At 37.9% G+C, this 23,358-nt stretch overlaps 1 protein-coding gene across 2 annotated transcripts in view; it reads right to left on the reverse strand.

The window, feature by feature from the left end:
- The window catches only part of ARHGAP28 (Rho GTPase activating protein 28), an 89,529-nt gene that overhangs the window by 46,616 nt on the left and 19,555 nt on the right, over positions 1–23,358 (reverse strand). The window contains exon 1 of one of the 2 annotated variants that reach the window (XM_070747569.1): positions 22,651–23,038. The exons of the other annotated variant lie outside the window; for it this stretch is intronic. The gene's annotated coding sequence lies outside the window, so the exon portion shown is untranslated. Of the gene's footprint in view, positions 1–22,650; positions 23,039–23,358 lie in introns of those variants that run through there. 2 annotated transcript variants of the gene reach the window in all.

Below are 23,358 nucleotides of genomic sequence, written 5' to 3' on the forward strand. Positions count from 1 at the left end.
TTGAGACAGTGGCCATTTTGACAACAAGGTCCTCAACAAACTTCTAGCTGTGGCCCAATTCATGTCTGATGACACCCTTCATCCTGCTTCGCTGCCAGGGATATGGGGGCTTCCGTTGTGGCCAGGAGGATGCATTGACTGCATAGTTGGTCTGCAGATATACACCATAAGTGCCAAACTGGAATGCTTGTGTATGTGTGAGCGTGCATGCTCCAGAGTGCCAAAAGCTTGAAGACCAACTGGCAGGGGTGCATGCCTGTGTTTTGGCTGCTTTCAGGCCATTTTCCAGTCATTCTTTGGGTCATTTTTGGTCTGAAAATGACCTGTTTTTTGGTCATTTCCCAGGCTGCTTCCAGGCTGTTTTCCGGTGCTCTGGCACTCACAAAGACCAATTTGCCAGCATGCATATGAGCACCAAATACTATAAAAGCAGCTAGCAAGAGTGCATGTACCCAGAGAGAGGATCTGTGCGCCACCTCTGGCACGCGTGCCATAGGTTCGCCATCATGGGTATAGGGCAAGTATGATTTTGTTATTAATGCATTACAATAAATTGCCTGATTTCCAAATAACTGTGTCCAACAATGCTTTATTGTCAAGATTAAAAATTTAAGGATATATAGAGATCAAATTATATGAAAGGAAAAATAAAAAAGGCAAGTTGTTTGTAAGAGAAAGTTTTATACAAGTCAGTGGAAAAGAATGTTTCACATAACACTGTGATGTACAAATAAACAATAGTGAAATGATTCTAACCAAATGTACCTATTAACCATCTGTCAAATGATAAGAGATAATTCAGACTTTGAAGCAGATGATACATTTTGCAAAGGCAAGAACTTTTTTTTGTTTTTGCTTTATGCAATAATATTTTTGTGGAAGAAAAATATTAATTGTAGGAAAATGCAAACATTTGATACTTCATATGCATTAGGACAGTTACTGCTTTGAGATAAATAAGATATAGAACATATATAATTAAATATTTTTAAATGACACAAGTCAATGAAGTGGATTCCATCTAATTTAGTTATTGGTACTGCATGAAAAAACAAAGGGATAATTTAAAACCAGGTAATTTTAAAGGATGTTCGTACTAAGATTTTTAGAAGAGACTAAATCTATGTATGTTTATCTCTAGTGTTATCATTCCTGTACTACTAGATGATGCTGTCTACTTTTTTAAAATATCACATGATACTTAATTTCAGAGAGTACACCTAACTATTGCTGTATAAAGTTGGAAGGCTCTTGCATGAAATCTGCATATTTCAATGATATTATACTGAAGTAAGTACAGTAATACCTCATGATACGAACTTAATTGGTGCAAGGAGGAGGTTTGTATGACGAAAGGTTCGTAAGACGAATTAAAGTCAATTAATCCGTGCAACCAAAAAACCCCCCGCAAAAAAACGGCTTTCGGTGACTGCTGGGAAGCGGCGCGGCTGTTTTAAAAGGTGACAGCCGGCCTGGGGGGCTTCCCAGCACCCCCCCGAACCCGGGTTTGGGGTTCGGGGGGGTGCTGGGAAGCCCCCCAGGCTGGCTGCGACCTTTTAAAACAGCCGTGCGGCTTCCCAGCTGTCTCCGAACGCTGAATGCGGAAGTTCGGCTTTGGCGTTCGGCTTCAGGAGACAGCTGGGAAGCGGCGCGGGTTCGGGGTTCGGGGGGGAGCTGGGAAGCCCCCCAGGCCGGCTACGACCTTTTAAAACAGCCGCGCCGCTTCCCAGCTGTCTCCTGAAGCCGAATGCCAAAGCCGAACTTCCGCGTTCGGCTTTGGGAGACATCTGGGAAGCCACGCGGCTGTTTTAAAAGGTGACAGCCGGGCTGGGGGACTTCCCAGCAACCTCCCGAACCGAACCCGGGGTTCAGAAAAATTTTGCCTCTTCTTACGAACTTCGTTCGAGTTACGAACCGGCGTTCGGGAGGCTTCTGGGAAGCCCCGCCGCCCGGCTGTCACCTTTTAAAACAGCCGCGCGGCTTCCCAGCAGTCTCCGAACGCTGGTTCGTAACTCGAAAAAAGTTCGTAAGAAGAGACAAATTTTTTCTGAACCCCGGGTTCGTATCACGAGTTGTTCGTAAGACAAGGGGTTCGTATCTTGAGGTACCACTGTATTGGTCTTAGCTATCATGATTGTATCAATTAAGAAATTGATTTCATGATGACACTGATTGCTTACTAAGCTGAAGAAGCAATGCAATTTGTCCTAATTAATTAATTTTATTTTTTATATCCTATCCCAATCCCAAAGAATTACAAAATTCTACGTAGGACTCTTCAGATTTTAGTTACTCCTTGGGTACAATTGCCTGCAAGTAGGAGAATATGCAGAATCATTACATAACCATATACAGAAATTAAAAAGTTAAAGAAGTGCCAGGATAAGTGCCACAATGAAAATTAGAAATAGGAAGCATTTTGAGTATTTTGAGGCACATGTATCTCCAACCTATACTTTGCTTACATGCAAGAGTAAGCAAAGTATAGGTAAATTATCCTAGCCCAGCTTCTAGCTTCAGTACCAGTATAGATTTGTTGACTTATAAAACCTTAAAATGTACTTAATTTTTTGCATGCATTATTGGGGATATTAGGAAACAAACAGATACCATGATGTTGTCCTCTTCTGCAAACAAGTCCAAAACTTTAGAAGAATTAGAAACAATTATTTACTATTTATTGTAAACAATAGCTACATGTTAGATAACAAATTTCTTATGGAGACTCATGAAATATAAAATCTACATCTAAAATAGTGTTGGGTGAACAATATACTTCAGTACATAAGAAGCACTTCAGAAAGGATCGGATAATAACAATGACAACACAGCTGTTCTTTTCATATTATCTTAAGTGCATTTTTAGGTTTTTAAGTTTGGGCAAGATATAATACTTAAGAAAACAAACTCATTGTAAATTATGAAAAGTTGGACATGACAGCAGATATCCAAGCTGTATTATTTTTGGACCATTCTTTCATATAATCGGTTTCATGCTGTAGAGGCATCTGAGGACTGAAGAGATGATAGAAGAACAAAATGATTTGCTTGGATTAGATGGACTGTTAATCGCTGTCAGGAAATTAAAACATTCCTGTCTCTCAGAGAAAAGGCCACTATGATCTTTGCCCTCAGCTAGTCCCACTACTTTGTTAGCATAACCACCATATAAGGAAAAAAAGAGTTTGTGATTTCAACAGCATGATTTTCTTTTTTATTATGGTACCATGTAAGAAACAAATACAAAACTGATTGTGTCACACTTGAAGCATTTAACTCATTTGTGTTGTTTAAAAGGACATTCACAGCTGTTCAGACCAAATAAGCAAGAAACATCTAAGACATGAATGGAATAGATGCAGTGTTTAATTTTGTGATTATATTGTTTTCTAGTATTTACATCTTATAGGAATATGAATGTATGAATCACACTGAGGTCTTCAAGACTGCTTTGTACAAAATGGATATTTGGTGTGCATGTTATATTGCAGTATGGACTGAAGTTTACATTATATTCATTGGGAAATAGCCTACTAGCCAACTTGAAAATTGATATTCTGTCATTGGGTGCACCTATTGCGACAACTATTATGTGAAAATGTTTGGGTTGTTTTTTTGTTTATGCCTTCTTAAGGTCCAGGTAGCAGAAGCAATATGCTGATAAATTACAATCAATCAATCAAATTATTTTGCCAAAATAATTAAGTATATACCCAGTGATGGGATTCAGTCAGTTCATACCACTTCGGGAGAACCGGTTGTTAACTTTCTGAACGGTTTGGTGAACTGATTGCTGGAAGAAATCATTAGGGCAGAGAATTGGTTGTTAAATTATTTGAATCCCACTAGTGTATATACCAATATGCTTTTGTTCCTCCATTGATCTTCACTACTTTTCAAATGTTTGTTTATGTTTAATTGGACTTATATGCCACTCCTCTCCAAGGACTCGGGGCAGCTTACAACATATAAAAACAATAGAGTACTATAAAATCCAATTAATTAAAACTAGACAAACAATCTAAAATCCCCAGTTTTACTAAAAAACAGTCATACCCACATTCATCAGCCCCAAGCCTGGCAATACAAATGAGTCTTAAGATTCTTAGCAAAGACGAGAGGGCGGGAACAGTGCAAATCTCCGAGGGGGGGGGGAGCTGATGTGAACTAGATTACAGAATCATTTCTAAATCAATTCAGTAGAAAATCATCTGGGTCTAATATCATGTTAGATGAACTCAGTCAAATGACTGTAGAAAAATAATGCCTGAATTGGATAACTGAAGAGGTTGTGAAACAAACACTACTATCCAGCTGCCCCAGAAACATTCAGTAATTAAATAGTTAACTGTGTGTGTTTTATTAAGATCCTCCTATTATGATGTAATATCCTGCCACATCTAACATCACGTCCTTCTTCTTCACTCTAAGTTTCATTCTCCATTCTACCTATATCATGTGAAGACATGTTTTATTATGTTGTCCATCGAGACATGTTTATTTTCTACTTTTATAATAAAAGAAATCTTGTTTTGAACAAATGACTGGGCTTCCATCTATCACCTCCGCGGCGACTAAGGTTCTAACGGACTTTAATTATTTACAAACCGTGACATTGCTAAGTAGGTAAAAGATATGGAGTTGGCAGTATGGCATCATGGTGTTATTTTGATTTTAAAACCTGGGGGAAAAAATCCTTCCTAGAAAACCTGGAACCTAAAAAACCTGAAGATTCCCTGGAAAATTATGAGCTTTAAATGGGATTCCATTTCAATTACTAATGGAATACCGGAGACAGCTAAGAAAACATATGATTCATCAAACCACCCAAATTTTTCACTCAAGGCACAAATGAACAGACTCATCTACTTCTCACACATTATGCAAAGACCTAGCAGAATAACTCAATTACAGAGGCAATGATTGCTGGAAGACCTGGCAGACCTAGTTAAGGACAGATTGTCTTGGGGGAAATTTATGTGGTTGCTAAGGGTCAACAATGACTTGATGGTACATAATATTTCAAATTAACTGGATGAGAAAATATTGTATACAGTACCGTATGCAATTAAAAAAACAGTCTTATCTATCAGTGTTATCCTATGTGCTCAGTTGAAAGGTTTTATTAGTCAATTCTTCTTTCAGAAAGGACTCACATATTATTGAATTTTGAAATATGAATTGTTCTGGATGTAATTTGATGTCAGCCAGAGGAGCATTTCTTTTTCGGCTTTCACAAAAATCATGAAATAGAAGCATATTCTAAATGTAAGCCTTCCAAATTCTAATGCTTTTGTATAGCTCTAATAGCATATAGACTATGTCAGTGATGGTGAACCTATGGCACATGTGCCACAGATGACACACGGATCCATATCTGCTGGCACGCGAGCTGTTGCCCTAAGTTAGCTTCAGAGTGCATGTGTGTGCCAGCCAACTGATTTTCGGCTCACATGGAGGCTCTGAGAGGCTCCAGAGAGCCTCCAGGGGTCACAAGGAAGGGTGTTTTTCCTCTCCCCAGGCTCTGAGGAAGCCTCTGGAGCCTGGGGAGGGCGAAAAACGGGCCTACTGAGCCCACTGGAAGTCAGGAAATGGGCCATTTTCGGCCTCCAGAGGGCCACCGGGGGGGGGCAGGTGAAGCTGTTTTTGCCCTCCCCAGATATTGAATTATGGGTGTGGGCACTCGTGCGTATGCGATAGCACACGTATGCGTGCTTTTAGCACCTGAGGAAAAATAGGTTCACCATCACTGGACTATGTAATATCAAAGTATATGAAAGAAAAGATGAACCACAGAGTGAAGTGTGAAGAATACATTTTCTTGTGGTACCATATTTGGGGGTTTTCTCTCTCTTTTGATAGGTGTTTAGTTTGCTAGGCTACATTTACAGATAAGGCACTAGTTGAGATTGTTCATTCAGCAACCATTGAACAGTAGGACAAGTGCTAAACGAAGGGACTTAACAATTCATACCCCAAATTCCAACTATTGCAGGGTCCACACAGTTGTGATCAAAATTCAGGCACACTCCACTTACCCCCATCTTTTTGTCCCCTTACTGTCCTGCACTGTGCCACCCCAGGTGATCTTCACTGTCTTCTTGCTCCTAACCGGCATGCCTTGCAAGGTTGATGGGCTGGCCTTGGGCTAGATTTTGCCCCAGTATACAGTACCTCAAAATACCCCTTTGTTCCTCACTTCTGGTCTAGGCTCGGGCTACCATCATGTTGAGGGGAAAAAACCCCCAAAATATTCCAAGAAGCTCCTGGCAGGGTAAGGCTTGGTTCCATAAAGCGGGGGGTGGGACGGGGGGTATGCACTGCATGGCCGCAACCTTTTTCAAAAGGGCATTTTGGTGCATTACAGCTCTGGTGTTGCGTGTTTGTCTTGTTTACACAGCTAAAGCTATGCTCCTTTTATCCTCACTGCTATTTTGAAAGAGACAGCCTATCTGTTCTAGTGTTCTATGAAAACAATGCTAGAAGAATATTTATCTAGTATGTCATAGGACCATTATTCCTGGTTTGCAAAAATTCAAACAAATACTAGATGGCAGTGAAGACTTACATCTTGTGGTCAGCCCAGATATAGTAGTCTTGACAAAATCTCCGTTGGCTGATTAATTTTTATCTGATCAAAGCAATCTGAATAAAAAATACATTCCATTCTTTTATGATATGTGTGCACAAAACAAACATTTTAAAAACACATTTGGTTTTGAAAAGGATGCCTTGAATGCATTGGAAAATTCTCATCATGCACATATCTATCAAGCTAGTTCATTTTGCAATAGCCACTGTTAGGCAATTCACAAAAAAGAAGTAAAAACTAGAAAGCTGAACAAAATTAAAGGCCGGAAAAAATAAAAATAAAATGAAAGTGTTTGTTCACACCCAAACCATTCATCAGATTACTCCATAATTTCCTATTGTAGCAGTCAAGTGTTGTTCCATCACATCAATGCACCATTTCATATATTCCCTTTTGTTCTTTAAACTTATCAACTTCCTCCTTTTGAGGCTCTCATCAACTCCACTAACAACAAATTTCCTTTCTTCTTAACCCTATCACTCTTATTTCAGGAATTTATTTCAATTGTTATTGAATCACCTTACATCATCAGACTATCTTAATATTCATTCATTCATTCATTCATTCATTCATTCATTCATTCATTATGGCATTTCCAATGCAACATGTGCACTTCTGAACTGATTGGGAAGATTAGAGAAACCCACCTGTCTTCCAATGTTTGGGGAGGAAGTCAGGTCTTTAAGGCCTTATAGGAGCCTTAAAAGGTGGAGGCCTGCTGAACTTCAGATGCATAGATGTTTATTTATTTATTTGATTTTTATGCCGCCCTTCTCCTTAGACTCAGGGTGGCTTACAACATGTTAGCAATAGCACTTAACAGAGCCAGCATATTGCCCCCACACTCCGGGTCCTCATTTTACCCACCTCGGAAAGATGGAAGGCTGAGTCAACCTTGAGCCGGTGATAAGATTTGAACCGCTGACCTGCAGATCTACAATCAGCTTTAGTGGCCTGCAGTACTACACTCTACCTGCTGCGCCACCCCAGCTCATGTTCCATAGGGTAGCTGTTGCTATGTAAAAGACATGGTTCCTAGCTCCTATTAATTAGATCAGCGGTCCCCAAATTTGTCATCTTTAAGATTTGTGGACTTCAACTCCCAGAATTCAATTCTGGTAGTTCAAGTCCACAAGTCTTGAAGTTGATAAGCTTGAATACCTCTATATTAGATGATACACATATTCTTCTTTCATTCATTGTGGTACTGAGTTCGTATTTATTCAGCCTTTTCATTCTTGGTTTTATCTTTTATCATTTTGTCGCAAATAGTTCTCAAAGTACTCAATATTAGTTGACTCCTATATACCTAACTGAGCAAAAAACAGCCATTTGAGCTCCTTTTAATAATCATTAATTGCTCAAAATAAGATACATATGACCCATAACCATTCTACTCATATAGTATGTCTCAAAATTTCTGCATTTATCAATATATCAAGGTAAACAAATTAATTTACACATTCTATGTTTTTTAGAAAATCACAGCATAGTGCTGTGTTCTCTGTTCCCTGGAAGGTGTCTTTGGGGACCTCTTGCAAGGTCTTCATCACGGCTGATTGGATCTCTTCTATGGATGAAAAACGTGCCTTGCCACAATGCGCTATGTGTCCATGAGTTTCTGGCCAAATACCAGGTGCCAACGCTTCTCTCCCCCCCACCCCATAGTCCTGAAGTTGCCCCAGCAGACTTCTTTTTGCTCCCAGCCCTGAAAGGAACCCGTTTTTCTTCCATAGAAGAGATCCAATCAGCCATGACGAAGACCTTGTGAGAGGTCCCCGAAGACGCCTTCCAGGGCGCGTACTGATCATGGCAGAGTCACTGGAAAAAATGTGTAGAGGCCCGAGGAAAGTACTTTGAAGAATTTTAAGTATTTCTGCAAATCTGTTCAATAAATTACTTTTTAAAAAAAATAATGGCATTACTTTTGGAATGTATCCTGTAAGTATTAATATCATCTGGATATATGGCATGAATTGGCAATCCTAATTCAACCTTTTTTGTCTACCACAAATAGGAAACATAAATATATCTATAAGCCACTATCTTCACTGCTAACAAATGTTTAAATAATGTAAACAATGGCAGAATTCAATATATTTAAGAGACTGAGTAAGAAATCAAAGCGGATAAAACTCTACTTTCCATGCAGAATATAAAATATTTGGCAAATTAGTATTACAACATATTTTGACTCTAAGTTTGTTAAATAGAACAATTTTCAAGTCTTGAATAGCAGACAACCAACTTCTATTATACTGTATTTTTATCTCCCATTTTATAAAGTAATGACTTAGTAATGACTAAAAATCATAACATTTGCTGCAATTATACATACATGCATTTTATCTTTTTAAATTGGAAATTGAACTATCAAAATACTTCTATAATTAAAGTTTTGTTCCTATACTTAATGATAATAATGAACACTCATAAAATCATACAGATAGAAAGTACTATGACATTATAGAGTTTCAACTTTATGAACATTTAGTTAGAAATAAATCTGCAATGTACATTCACTAAAATTTTCCTCAAACTTTATTTCAAATGCCATGTAAAATATTGTCAAATAATTTTGGTAATATCTATCATTTTGAGATTTTCGAAGCATATTTATATATCTACACATTATATAATGTGCACAGATAGCTTGGATTGCAAAAATTTAAACTCACTAACATATAGAAAGTCTTGCTCCAATTCACAATGTTATCAATTGTTAGAAAAATGTATATAACCTCACTTTTCATTATCTATCATTTTTTAAAGCTATATGCTGCTCAATGTTGTAGTAATATAGATTGTAACTGCATGTTTGGGAGGTTTTTTGCAACCCCTTGTTATTTTTTTAAACGAGAGGAAAATATTAATGAGCTATGTCTATAGAACAACCTACCTTAGTGGGTTAGGATTTTATTGAAAATATAGAGTAAAAGTGATGCCTTTTGTCATAAACCCGTGGCAACTGATCTTCTTCTAACAAACATACATATTCTGAAACTCTTCTGCCTCTGATAAGAGAGACTAAAGCTTTGTATTTCTGGTTTTTTTTAAAGGCTCTCTTCTTTGCAAAAAAAGGAGGGGGAGAGACTGTTGAGCTTTGAGAGAAATAGAACTTCTCTTCACAGTAACTAATTAAATGCTTGATGCCTTCAGGACAAATGCTTGGACTACATTTTTCTGGTTGTGTCAGGACTTAAACTTTTCATGCACTTGTCTAGTAAAGAAATTAAAGCTCAATTGGTTGTGAGTAATCCTGTTGATTCATAAGAACTACAGTGGTAAGAATGGGGGAAACAAACCAACAATTATTTTTTTATTTTCCACTCAAGAGTATACTATCTCATTTAGTTAAGAAACTAGAATCTATTGCAATCATTCTCCCTAGAATTTATAGCGAGCAATAAAATGCTCAGAAAATATAAGTTCATAAAACATGTAAATAATCTTCATTAAAATCATTCTTTGGAAAAGTTTCTTGAAAAGTGGCCCTTTTAAAAGTTGCAGAACAATGAAAATTACATTTCTGCTATAAAGAATACTTCGAAGAGTCCTTTCTTAGCTATCACAATTGGGACCAGCAAAACTCTATCACTAAGTCCCATAGCTGCTAAGTGGAAAATTATGTGACTACAACATATTTATTTCCCATGGGAAACCCCACCTCCAGACTTCCGTGTTTTTGTGATGCTGCAGGGGAATCCCAGCAGGAGAATCCCAGCAGTGCAAAAACGGGCGCTTCGCTGGCAACAGAAGTCTGGAGGTGGGGTTTCCCAGCAAGGGGAGCCTCAGTGAAATCGCAGCATCGCAAAAACACAGAGGTCCAGAGGTGGGGTTTTGAGGACTTGGGTGTTTTTGCGATGCTATATTTCATTGATGCTCCCTTCGCTGGGAAACCCCACCTCTGGACTTCCGTTGCCAGCGAAGCGCTCATTTTTGCGATGCTGGGATTCCCCTGCAGCATCGCAAAAACACAGAAGTCCAGAGGTGGGGTTTCCCATGGAGGAGAGCCTCAGGGGAATCCCAGCAGCGGAAAAACGGGCGCTTCGGCTGGCAAAAGGGGTGGATTTTGGGCTTGCATGCATTAATCGCTTTTTCATTGATTCCTATGGGAAACATTGTTTCGTCTTACAAACCTTTCACCTTAAGAACCTCGTCCCAGAACCAATTAAGTTTGTAAGACAAGGTATCACTGTATTTGGGTCAGACAAGCTCTTGCTTTCTCCTCACTTTCTGCCGCCCGTGCCTTCCCAGATCTCTAAAGATTCCACACCAGCGCTGTTTGGGCATGCAAGGCTGCCCCCCACCAGTTCTGTTTGGGGAAAGAGGCTTCCCCCCACAGCTCTGTTTAGGGAAATACTCCCCCCCAGCTCCCTTTGGGGGTGTTTCCAGTTTCGTTCGGAGAAAAAGTCTTTTCCACCCTCCCAGCACCGTTTGAGGAAGAAGGCTTCCCCCCCTCCCAGCTCCATTGGGAAAGAGACTTTTCCCCCCTCTCAGCACCATTTGAGGAAATAGCCCCCTCCCCTTCAGCTCTTTTATCGTTTACTTCATACTGTGAGAATGTGGTGCAAAGTCTGTAGAATACAGAAAAACGATTAATTATGTATATGACTACTATCGGGACTTGCTGGAAAAGTATACTGTATTATTCCAGTTATTTAAACACTATCAGGAAACAAGATTTGGTCAAGGTTTTAAGACTGTATTATCTCTTTCTTGAGGCTGGAAAATTATCCTTTGTTCAAAAGTGATGACCTAGCTATTTTGAGGGGAAAACTTCAGTAAGATTTCCTTGCAGAGAGAAACAGAAGAAGATTCCAAGGCATAACTCATAATCAGGATTCTCCAAAGCCTGAAAAAGTACCCACTGAAAATATTTTTGAATTCATTCTCATACTATAGGTGTATTAAAGAATCATGAATCATTCATAGCCTCAAAATATTTTCCAACTTACACACTCTGTAGGCTTTCTTAGCAATTTCATCTGTACTGAAATCAGCAATTATATCCACCCACAGAAAAAATCAAGCATAGGCTGACTACAGAGACATTTGCTTCACCCTGTCGAGTTTATCCAAAATGAGCCATTGCTGTCCATAAAGTTAGAAAGTGAAGTGATAGAAACATTGTAAATGTGATAACAACTAAATAAAAAGCCCACAGGCTCTGATTCTAGACTCTTATTAAGAGAATGATATAACTACACACAAAAAGACAAGGAGGCCTTTAATCTAATTTGAGATGTCAAGTAATGTCAACATCTTTATCAAACTGACTTTTCATCATCACATATAAGCATTCTTGTTTATAGATTCAACCAATTAAAAGGGATTAATTTGCTTCTTAGGTGTCCCAAAAGTGCATTTTTAAGAGGCATCTGGGCTTTCTGGATTTTCTTCGAAGACATTTCTCATCCAGGAATCTTCTTTCTACAGAGTTTTGAATTTAAAAGGTGACATCTGTAAATGCAAATAGCATTTTACTTCAGATAGCAACTAATAAGTGTCTATCTATGAATTTATCAGGACGTATTTAAAGATTTGAAATACAGTGGAACCTCTACTTAAGAACTTAATTCATTCCGTGACCAAGTTCTTAAGTAGAAAGGTTTGTAAGTAGAAGCAATTTTTCCCATAGGAGTCAATGTAAAAGCAAATAATGCATGCAAACCCATTAGGAAAGAAATAAAAGCTCAGAAGGAGGAGGAGGAAGAGGAGGAGGACAGTCGCTGCTGAAGGAGGAAGGTGAGGTGAGGGGAATTTAAAAAAATCCAAAACTTTAAGGCTTTAAAAAAAAGGAGGGACTCTGAGGTGGCAAGGAGGAGCATGTGCCTCCCATACACCAGGCGCGATGCTGCCTCCCATACGCTGCGCCAGAGAGAGAAACCCAGGTGGGCAAAAGGGGAACCTCCCGCTCCTTTGACTGAAAGGCAGCTGCTGCTGTTACCTGCTTTCTCTACCTTCCCATGCTGAAGGTTCCCCTCTCCGCTCGCTCACTCGCTTTGTAGCTAAAGCCTTTCCTTCACTGTGGTGACTTTTCAGTTTGGCTGAAGCCGAGTTGATCCGCTGGGGCAAAGCACCCCCTTTTGCCTTTTCACGCCCAGACACTCCAGAAGGCAACCTCGCGCTGGGTGTATGGGAGGCAGCATGAGGGAGTTACCACAGCAAAGTTGTGTATTCCCTCTCCAAGCGCCCAGAGAAAGGAAAATGCTTCGTTCTCTCTGGATTGCCAAAACCTCCTTAAGTGCCACCAAAAGGCTCCTCTGGCAGCCCAGAAAAGCCCAAGATGGCCAGGATTAAAGGGGGGATAGCAGGAAACCGGCTGGGCCTTCGTGCTGCTCTCAAATTTCCTGGGAAATTTTTTCCTGGCTCAGGTTCTTAAGTAGAAAATGGTTCTTAAGAAGAAGCAAAAATATCCTGAACACCCAGTTCTTATTTAGAAAAGTTCTTAAGTAGAGGCATTCTTAGGTAGAGGTACCACTGTATATTGATTAGTAATTATTTTTACATATCTTAAAAAATAATTTACTTCAGAACAGAATTTAACTGGGTGTCATGGACTTTTTACTGTATAGAGATCCACAATACCCTACGAAAACAGACTATCAATCCTAGGTCTTGAAAACTTAGAATTACGACGCCTAAAATATCTGGGGGGAGCTGTTTCCAGAGGGCCGGGGCCACCACAGAGAAGGCTCTTCTCCTGGGTCCCGTCAAACGACATTGCTTAGTCGACGGGACCCGAAGAAGGCCAACTCTGTGGGATTCGTGCGGCAGAAGGCGGTCCCAGAGATATTCTGGTCAGATGCCATGAAGGGCTTTATAGGTCATAACCAACACTTTGAATTGTGACCAGAAATTGATTGGCAACCAATGCAGACTGCGGAGTGTTGGTGTAACATGCAAGGATGTAACATTATCTAGAACAAAAATACATGGTACCTGAAAAAAAATCTGATTTATAATTCTTTATTTAATCCTGCAAACTCTATAGGTTATGTAGTATGTATATTTTGATTGTTATGTAATGAAAATGTTTATCTATAAATCCAGTCTTACTGTGTGAGGTGTGTGTGTGCGTGTGTGCGTGTGTGCAGCCACAGTTGTTTCAATGAATATTTTCAAATCTCTTTTATTAACTGTAGCTATGTTGATCCAGCCCAGCTGTTTAACTCTCCCCAGAAATATATTGGTGAACATTTTAAAATTTCTTCTAGGATATATTAAGAGTTTCTACTACTATCTTAGTTGAATGATATCATTTTGAACAACTGCAGAGAAATAGTGATATAGTGAATATAACTTTAAAGAACATTTCAGAATTTTTTATTCATCTAAGTATCTATTACACTTAACACAACACTATTTTAACTAATAATATATTTTGTAACGGATAATGATGCTATTTGTCTTCTTTCTAAAATCTTATCTAGAGACTGATCAACAAACCAATCAAAACTGCATTAATGTTTCCATGTAGTGAAATTTATTCATATATTACAAATGTGTACTTAGCAATAAAAAAAACAATTACGCAAAGAAAGCATTTTTATAAATATGTAAAAATCATAACATGTGCTAGTATAAACTTTAAAAATATTTTTAAAAGATACTGGTTTTAAAAATGTATCAATTTATTTTTGATAGTGTTGTTGTCTACAAAGCTGTCCTAGCTAAAAACACTTATGAGAAAAGGAAAGTATAACTCCAACTTTGATTCTAAGATACCATTTAAAGAACTGTTTCAAATGCAAACATTGCATGTGATAAGAAACAAAGTGTATAATGCAGATTAAGGTGTCCAGAAGACATAAAAGATTATACTTTATTCCAATGCTTTAAAACACCGAATGATCCATAAACTTTCCACAATGCAAATTTTGATCTCTGCCATTCACAGCCATATCGATAAACTGAGGAAAGAAATAAAACAAAAACAATGAAAACCGGGATGGCTTCTAATTTTTTTTACTACCAGTTCTGTGGGTGTGGCTAGGTGGGGGGCATGTGACTGAATGGGCATTGCCAACTTGATGCCATTCACGCACACTCAGTCACATGATCTCCCCACCTAGCCATGCCCACCGAAACAGTTACAAAAATTTTGGGGACTCTGACAGAAGGATGGGGGGAAAGAGAGGGGGAAAGCTCCCAAAAATAGACCGCTGGAGGATTTAGGGCAGGGGTAGGGAACGTTGGCTCTTCTGTGACTTGTGGACTTCAACTCCCAGAATTCCTGAGCTAGCATGATTGGCTCAGGAATTCTGGGAGTTGAAGTCCACAAGTCATAGAAGAGCCAACGTTCCCTACCCCTGATTTAGGGTGTGGAAAAGCCATAGGTTTCCTAGAAGGGATCAAAACATTCAACTTTGCAGCCTGGAAGACACATCTATGTTTATAAATCTGGTGGGCGATTGCAGGTGGGCAGACAATGGGAAGGAAAGGGTGGGAGATAGGAAAAACGCAAGCGAGGCGCTGGATTGTGCAAGCAGGGCGGAAGTGAGTGAGGAAAGTTTACCCGATCCTGGCTCAGGACAAGGGAGGGAGGAGCCAGCTGCAATCACTTGCATTGCTACATTGTGCTGTTACCTGGACCAGATATCTTATGGATCACCTGGGGGGTGTAGGGTGTAGCTTGAGCTTGAGAAACTGCAGAGGCTGGATTGTATACATGTGCTTGTGCCCTGCAGTCACACATGTCACACCCACACCCATCCCAGGTTCCCCCTATTGCGGCTTAGGTGCAATATTGGAGGTGATCCACAAAATATCTGGTCCAGGTAACAGCACGATGAAGCAATGCAAGTGACACCATGTATTTCTTTCTATAAAGTTGCTCGTGTGTGTCCATTATATTCTTTACTGTGCAAGGGCCAGGAATTGCTCCAAGGTGCAGGTTCCAAGTCTGCAGGAGCACTGCTTCCCTCCCAAAACAAGGTTTCAAGCTTGCCTGAAAAGATGGATGGGGTGGGGAAGGCAGGCAGGGCGAGCGAGCATTGGGCTGGCAGGGTGAATGAGCAGGGACCAATTTGTGGGCGTGGCCAGGCTGCCATTACTGCCAGTTCGGAGAACCAGTTCCTATTTTTACTACCAGTTCTATAGAACCGTCCCAAACCAGCAAGAACCTACCTCTGAATGAAAACGAATCTATTTTACTATTGCTTACAGTATTTCCCATTATAACAACAAAGTCTGAAAACTGTCCTTGTGCCTAAATATTTTAGCCTGATTGCGTGAAAATGATGCAATGATTTGTATGAGTTGTCAGTTGGAGCAGAGGTGCTATAATATTCACTATGTAACAAGGCAACAGGGTAATGCCCTGCTTTTATCTCCCCCCCCCCCGACACACATCAAAAACAAAGCAACCACAAAAACTGTAATGTCTGCTGAGGTGATTCTCTTGCTATTTGCCTGCCAGTAAGATGTAGGTCTGTGAAAACAAGTTTTGATTTGGCTTGTGGAAGCTCTTCATGCTCAGGAAACAATGCTATTCCATTGACCGCAGTGAAGAGGCAATCTGATGAGACATTTTGCATGTCCTAAAAGCCTTGAGCTGAAGCTCCATTAACTAAAAGTGACATTCAGCAACTGACGGGAAGCTTCAGAAGACGCTTTTGCACATATAAAGAATACGCTTTTCTTTTGAATATTAGAATTATAGCAGGAAGCTAAAAGAAACAAGGTCACTTCTTAAACCTCTAAGCAAAGTGACAAGGAGACAAAGAACAGCTCAAATGAGAGAATCAAGTTTTCATTAAAGCAAAGCATCCCCTCAAAGATTTGCAATGGTACTTATCACTGTATGCTAATACAACTTTACATTCACAGATTATATGTCGTCATTGAATAACAGTATTCCTATGAAACAGAATATTTCTCCAAGAAATGCAGATTATTTTGGGCAGACAGTTCCACACCAGCCCTGACAGGATTGTTTTGGAAAAGTACCTCTAAAATATAAAATTATTTTCTAACTATGAATTTTTACATGATGAGGTCTAAGCAAAATTAAGACTGTGCTGCTTGCTAGAGCAATGGGAGACTCTGCAATTATTTCCTTTGCAAACATTTATTTATTTATTTATTTGATTTGATTTGATTTGTATGCCGCCCCTCTCCGAAGACTCGGGGCGGCTAACAACAATAAAGAAGACAATGCAAACAAATCTAATATTAAAAAATAATCTAAGAGAAACCCCAATTTAAGAGACCAATCATACAAACAAGCATACCATGTATAAATTCTATAAGCCTAGGGGGAAGGGAAAAATTTCAATTCCCCCATGCCTGACGACAGAGGTGGGTTTTAAGGAGCTTACGAAAGGCAAGGAGGGTGGGGGCAACTCTGATATCTGGGGGGAGCTGGTTCCAGAGGGTCGGGGCCGCCACAGAGAAGGCTCTTCTCCTGGGTCCCGCCAAATGACATTGTTTAGTCGACGGGATCCGGAGAAGGCCAACTCTGTGGGACCTAACCGGTCGCTGGGATTCGTGCGGCAGAAGGCGGTCCCGGAGATATATATACATATGGTACCTTCCTCTTTTGACAAAATAGCAATTTGATTTCAAAATGATTGAAAGAATTATGAATTTTTAGATTGGGTTGAGAGTAGAGTTGAAAATAAGGCACATTAAAAATTTAAAAAACCTCAAAATGAGATAAGAATGTTACAACTGGTGGGTTTATAGATGGGAACTCAAGGTGTGTATGGTTTTGGCGGTATAACAAGATTTTGCTATGCGTAAGGAAATCATATGATTATTTAATATTAAATTCTTAGAAACTATGTAAATTAACTATAATTCTGGAAAATATTTTTTAAATGACTAGCAATTAGAAAATGAATATTATCTATTCTAAACAACATACTGGTTCTCGACTTGTCTACCCAAGATTTCATTGGATGTTCCAGTTACCAGCCTTTATTCAAAGCTCATAAATTTTATTATAGAAATGAGTTGTTCTTCCTGAATTGTCAAGTATTTTTAGAACTTACTATATATTTGATAATGAAATGCTCTCTTAGACATTATGCAAGTACAGGTAGTACCAGACTGCTGCATATTTTTCCCTTAGATATGTGAATAGCTTCATCAAAGTTATCTTTCAATCAGAAAACTCAAATTAACCCTGTTTGCCCAAGAGTGAAGGTATCGCTTGTTATTAGGAAAATTAACTTCTTTTTTTGTGCACCATTGACTGCTAAGCTGATAAACTGCATTAAATTAATATTTAAACTACATTATTATTTAATAATTGTTTTATATTGTTGTGGTTAGCTCTGGCCCAGCTCCTGCCCCAAGGACTGTGGATGTGGGGGAGACATCCACATGCTGCAGGCCTGTTTTGCCCCCCCCCGGTGGAATCTGCTGATGAAGTCTCCTCTGACCAAGAAGACATGAGTGACAGGGAGGAGGAGACTGTGGCAGACAGCTCAGAAGGAGATAAATTATCTAGCTCCTCCTTGGATTCAGAACAAGAGTTAATGATACAGCCACGCATGCGGAGAGCGATGCGTAGGCAACAACAACTGAGAGATTATTATCAAAGAAAATGAGGCCACCTGTGGTTGGGTGGGGCTGTGGTGATTAGTGAGGCTGCTATAAATAGCAGCCTGTGGGTTTGGCCATTGTGGAGGATTATCTGATCGTTGTGTTTCGTGCCTGCTTTGCTGACTTTGACCTTTTGTGTGCTGATTTTCCCCCGCTTTGAAACTAAACCAGAGCAAAGTGTGTTTCACTTTGTGAAAGAAGAAGGACTGTGAATTGCCTCACAGCTGCAAGTATCACAGAACCTATAAGGGACTTGTACAAATTACCAGTTTATTTGGAGACGAGTACTTAGTTTAAGTGAATTTTCATTATAAAGAACATTGTTTTGAATTTTCAAACGTGTGTGTGTCTGAAATTTGTACCTGTGAATTTTCGGGAACAGTCTACCAGAGAGCCCGACAGAAAAGATATTAAAACTTAAATTTAAATGTAAGTATTTTATTTGTCATGTTTAAACATTTTGTATTTATTTTCATATTTAATATTCTATTTTTTTTAATGCAGTCAAGTCTGGCGGCATAAATGAAGAGCTCATGACCAAGCAAATCCATTATAAACCAAAATGGAGAAGAAACATGGATTCACCTGAAACTAGCTGTGGAAGAGTACGGTGTTGGGGTACACCAGAGATGACAGATTTTATTCTAATTTTTCCTATTCTCACAAAAAGACAATACAATTATAAATGCAAATTTTATTTCAGTACAGGTAGTCCTTAGCTTGCAACAGTTTACTTAGTGACCATTCAAAGTTACAATGACACTGAAAAGTAACTTATTACCATTTTTCACACGTATGATGTTACACCATCCCCATAGTCATGTGATCAAAATTCAGACTCTTGGCAACTGACTCATATTTATGATAATTGCATGATCATGTGATCTCTTTTGCTGCCTTCTGACGAACAAATTAAGTGGGGAAGCAAGATTCTCTTAACAACTGTGTTACTAATTTAAGAAATGGTTCACTTAACAACTGTGGCGAGAAGGTTCATTAAAATGGGGCAAAATTCACTTAACAAATGTCTCACTTAGCAACAGGACTATCTGTAGAAGGAGTGGACTAAAGCAGGGGTTTCCAACCTTGGTAACTTTAAGCCTGGAGGACTTCAACTCCCAGAATTCCCCAGCCAGGAAAGCAAAGCCCTGCTGGCTGGGGTACTCTGAAAGTTGAGGTCCTCCAGGATGCCAAGGTTGGAGACCCCTGGATTAAAGCACATTGAACCAGGCATTTCCAGAGGGAAGAAGTCAAAATAAAATTAAGATACATGCAAAAAGGTTCAGAGCAAAAAAGAAGAAAAAAAATTTAAGGACTCTGAGGTTACCAAAAAAAATTCTTCATCCTACATCCCATCCCTTATCAATAGACAAATTGGTTACTTGTCCTTGCTATAGTAGACAGATCTACTTTTGTACAACTGTCTTAAATTCACCATAGTTCCTTCAAAAATTTTCATACTTCAGAACACCCCCCCCCCTGATCTTTTTCTTGTATATCCTAAGGACTGAAAACTACCCCAAATATTCCCATCTGTTCTCAACTATTTTTTTTATCCATTTTCAAATTTGTAAGAAGCCAAATTTATTAACTTAACTGATAACTTTTCAAACCTTCTTCACTGATACTTTCAGCAATCTGAAAATAGAAGTTCTTGAAAAAGCTCTATAGCACAGACTAGAGAATATGAATGAACAACTGAGAATTAAGAAATGATTATAAATTATTTAACATATTTCCAAACTTATTCAGATATAACATATTCTGTTTTATAATCTTTAGGTAATTATCCAGTTAAAAGTTAATCACATGTTTATGTTATAATATCAACATAATTATGTTTCTTATACTTCTGCCATAATAGTATGAAACAAGTGGAATCCAGGTAGCTAATTATATATTATATATTATATATTTTATGTGTGTGTGTGTGTGTGTTTGTAGATTTTAACGGGTACAGGTAAATTGAATTACCTTTCCATAATTTTAGTATACAGTCAATTATTTATATGTCCAGCTGTCACTGATTTAAATATAAGCATCGAACCTGCTAATCCACTCAACAGTGTTATCATTTTCTACCATCTGCTCACATTTTTCATATTTCCAATCAAAGTAGATGGCCAGGTTGGTTTAAATTCACATTGTTACATATCACATAAAAAGAGGTTAAAAGTAATTTAGCAGTGGATTGCTACAAAACAGTTAAGAGTTTCTTTTCTTTGATACCTCTCTTTCAAAACTGTATTATAATGTAAGCTTTCTGAAATGTGTAGTTAGGTTTTTCAAGAACACAAAACCTACTATTTCAGCCCAGTCTAGCCCAGACCATTTCAATATCTACTTTAAAATAACCAATGATTACTGGGAATGGCTTTCACAGATTCAGCTAATTGTGTGAAAGTGCATTCCTTTCTCCAACTTGTTGAAACATTTTTAAAAAAAACATCACAATACTTTTGTTTGCTGGCCTGCACAATTTTAAATGAGATAAGCATTTTATCTACATGTAGGAAAGTTAGAAAATGATAACTCAAATGCTTTTGTCAGCTTTTGCAAGAAAGAGAGTTTGGAAAGAGGCAGCTAAAAAAGGAAAACTTTTCAAAGTGATAAGCTATCATGGTTCAGGTGGAGCTGCCAGCAACTCATTTTTTCTAATTGCAGTGACTACGTTTAATTAAGCTTTGTAATTATATACTGTACTTTCCAAACACATTTCGCACTGGTTACCAAAATGTGAAACATGTCTTTCTAAAGAATTGTTGCTTGAGAGGAAAACCATTAATATGGACTTTCCCTTCCATTGCAGCTTAGCAGAAGGAAGAGATGGAAAAGAGATGGGGTCATATAAATCTAACAAATAGCTAAATAAAGTACTGCAATAGTTTTGATTCTCAAAACTAGCTTGTGGGGTTGTATCTATTGATTCCTTGCTTCTATAGCAGACAGGTGCAATGAGAGATTTTTGGGTTGAAGAACTGGGAGTTTAAGCATCATACTGTTGGTTTCTGTTAGGGTGCATGGCTTTTTTAAAAGGGAATTTGCGAACATAAAATAGGATTTTAGCAAATGCCACTCATCAAGGTTCATATGACACTGATTCACATACATTTTAAAACTGGGAATATACCGGTAAGTGCTGCTTCAGAAAAAAAGGCAAAGCAATACTGGAATAAGATAAGGAAATGGAAAGACATAACAAGCCAACAAATAGATATGAAACCAGAATTATTTTTATCAGGAATACTTACAGGGAACCAAGACAAAAAACCACAATATTTAATTTTATATGTTATAATAGCAGCAAGAATAACATATGCACAAAACTGGAAGAATAACAATATACCGTTGGAAGAATGTATGATTAGTAAAATCCTAGAGTGTTCAGAAATGGACAAACTCACAAAATAAATAAATGATGAAGAAGTATCAGAATATTGTAAGATATGGAATGAATGGAATAAATGGCTAGATAACATCTGTAAGGGTTAAGAAAGATCAATTTCAAAGAAGGTATAGAAGTAAAAAATGAGCAATGAATTCTGAGAAATGGAATCGATATATAAGGACTGTAAATATGGTGTAGTGTAATAAAAACGTACAATGATGAAGTTATATGTATAAAAAATCATAAATTGAAAAAGTGGGACAAATGGATGTAAAAATCGATGTAAATTGATATAGTAAGATTGTAAAAAAAGTAGACTGCAAAAAATATGTTTTAGAAAATGTTTAATAAAAATTATTAATAAAAATAGTGCTGCTTCAGGTGCCTTGAAATGATTTAGTTTTCCTACATTCTGTTATGGTTGAGACAGACATAGTACCTGACAGTCTAGTATACATCAATACAATTGTGAAAATGTTGCAGCAGAGTTAGCTATTTGTATTTGGATAATTATTTACAATTATAAAATTAATAATCACACATAATTCCTAGTGTAATATACTTTGTGTATCATTTAAAAATGTAAAAGGACTATTTAAAATGTCAGTTTAAAAAAGGTTAAATTTTTAGTTTTTTAAAAAGATTTTTGATTTTACAAACATTTGATACAAAATACTATTTTCTAGCAAACGTATAGCAATATAAATCTATTGTTTCCTCCTAAATATTGTACACTCCCACTATTGTATCTGTTTCCCCTTAAATATCTTACAGTCATAATATGAATTGTTGCATACGCATATGCACCAATGACAAATTCCTTGTGTGTCCAATCACACTTGGCCAATAAAGAATACTATTCTATTCCATTGTATTGTTATTTTCATAAATGTCATCCAAGCATCTACGGAGAGGAGCAGAAATCAAATCAAATCAAATCAAATCAAATCATCGGATACAGCAAAAAAACAAAACAAAACTTTCCAATTTTAAATACAGACTTGAAATCAGTTGGTATGTTTACAAAAATAACAATGCATGTAAAAAATGAAGAAGAAGAAGAATATATGCTTACAGGTTAAACAAAATAGAAAAACTGTACAAACATACTCACAATGTAGCTTAACCGATTCATTCCAAATGTTCAGGTACTGACTATATTTAACGAAAGCATTGTTCATATCCACAAGAAGCAGGTTTTCTGAACCTGCTTACATCTCAAGTTCAGGGACCATAATAGTCCTATATCCATAAAGCCAGCTTGTCAAGAAACTGCACCTGTACTTTTCCTTGTTTAATAAGTAGTGCAGTAATAATGAGGCTATTTATATGCTATTATTACTGCATTGTACTTAACTTTGTTAAGTTTAATTCATGTAATGAAACCCACAGATGCAGACCGATTCAGATGTTAAAGCATTAAGAGAAATGGAAGCTAAAGAGTTTTTTCCGCTTTAATCCCTTTCTTAGCTAGTGATTCCAGTGATGCAATCAGGAAAAGGAAGGAAGAACTGTGTTGCTACATTGTTTTATTTTGAGTTTTATGTCCAAGGTTAACATGTGATAAAATTTCCATTTGTAACATAAGGAAACAGTTTTGTGCTACTTCCAAAACAAAGGGTGAACATTTTGTTATGTAAATAAAAGATGAATAGGAGTTCTAATACACTCTCCTAAGCAGCACTATGTTCTCAGATGATTGTAGTAGTTAGTGTACATAATTAAAATACAAGAACTGATCTCTGCTGATTGCAATTTATACTAATCTATATCAGTGATAGAAACGTAGAAGCATAGAAGATTGACGGCAGAAAAAGACCTC

The sequence above is a fragment of the Erythrolamprus reginae genome, chromosome 3 (genome assembly GCF_031021105.1).
Source record: "Erythrolamprus reginae isolate rEryReg1 chromosome 3, rEryReg1.hap1, whole genome shotgun sequence".
Classification (NCBI taxonomy): Eukaryota; Metazoa; Chordata; class Lepidosauria; order Squamata; family Dipsadidae; genus Erythrolamprus; species Erythrolamprus reginae.